At 40.4% G+C, this 1,502-nt stretch overlaps 4 annotated features.

Moving 5' to 3' along the window:
- Positions 1–1,502: a sequence feature (heterozygous, Esmeraldo-like haplotype).
- Positions 619–679: a sequence feature (A-rich).
- Positions 774–796: a microsatellite.
- Positions 1,060–1,181: a sequence feature (A-rich).

The following is a 1,502-nucleotide window of genomic DNA, read 5'->3' on the forward strand; positions in this document are numbered from 1 at the left end:
CAATAAACTCACACGCATTCATGCATGCATCGAGGGGAGGAGAAGAAGACACACACACACACACACAGAGAGAGAGAGAGAAATAGAAAGAGAGTAAGTACGTGGAAGCCAAATGAAATTAAATAGACCCCTCCTTTCCACGCGCTTCCATTTCCGTCCTTTATTCCTAATTCGTTCATTAACTTTCTTTTTTCTTTTTCTTCTTATTCCCTAATTCGTTGCTGCATACAATACCATCCCATCCCATCCTTCTCCTGCTTGCACGTAAGAAACAACAACCTCCGAATTAACGTAATGACAGAGAGGAAGACATGCGGGGTCAACCCCCCTTTTGCGTCCTACAAAATAATCCCCTCCCCCTCCCCCTCTCCGCAAAAATACTACTAACACTCTCGTTTTTTTTTTTGTTTTTTTGGTTTGTTTCTTTAATGCATGTAGAAAACACTCTTCCCGCATCACGTGTGTTTCCGTTGTTTCGCACAAACATTGTACTCCGACCCCCCCCACAACCCCCGCACACACAAACACAATTGATAATAAGCAAGAATTAATGTAAGATTGATGCACGCATGTGTACAAAAAGAAGAAAACATTTGACTCCCAAAGAAAACGGCGTGGAAGAAAAAGACAGTAATATAAACAAAAACAACAACAACCAAAAAGAGAGCAAAAAACAAAATTCACCAACAACCGCATCATCTTATAAAGAGAAAGAAGGAAGCGCCACACATGGGAGTAAAAAGCCCATGTATCCGCCTCCCATTCTTACATAAACACACACACACACACACACGCAGAGAGAGAGCGAGAGGGATAGAGAGATAGGTGGGTAGATAGATCAAGAACAACTCCCGTCCCCGTATTCAATTCCTCCCTTTCATTCTCTAGTCGGTATGCAGTTCACATGTGTCAGCCACGCCTCCTGCTCGCCCTGCATGTCGGCGTGCTGCAGCCCCCACCTCACCGCCTTCTCTTTGCAATACATTCATTCCACCACGGAATCAGCCCAGCGCAGATAACCCAGACGAGAAAAACGTCTTTTTTCAAATAAACAATTGGAAAAAAAAAAAAAAAAAAAAAAAAGAAAAGAAAAGAAAAGAAAAGAAAAAGAAAAAAAAAAAAAAAAATGACAAGGAGAAGCAATAATTAAAAAAAAAAAAAAAAATATGAAAAGAAAAGAAGAGCCACGGCGCAAAGACAACGCGTTCTGAGAAAAAACAGCAAAAAATGCATTACATTTTTTTTTTGGGGTTCTGTACATCTGCCACTCAATGCCGTTTCCAAATTGGCGTAAATAAAGAGGTGCCAAAAGCGGGCTTTGGCCTGCCGTCTCTGCCCCCGCCAAAGGTGGTTGAGTGAGTAAATGGGTTCTTTTTTCTCTCTTTTCTTTCCAAGGAAATAACTCGCTCTCGCCAGCAGTCAGAAGCAAAAATAGACAAACAATTATATTATAAAGAGAAGGTTTAGTTTATTTTATTTCACTTCTTTTTTTTTTTTTTTTT

The sequence above is a fragment of the Trypanosoma cruzi genome, genomic scaffold (genome assembly GCF_000209065.1).
Source record: "Trypanosoma cruzi strain CL Brener 1047053516581 genomic scaffold, whole genome shotgun sequence".
Taxonomy (NCBI): Eukaryota; Euglenozoa; class Kinetoplastea; order Trypanosomatida; family Trypanosomatidae; genus Trypanosoma; species Trypanosoma cruzi.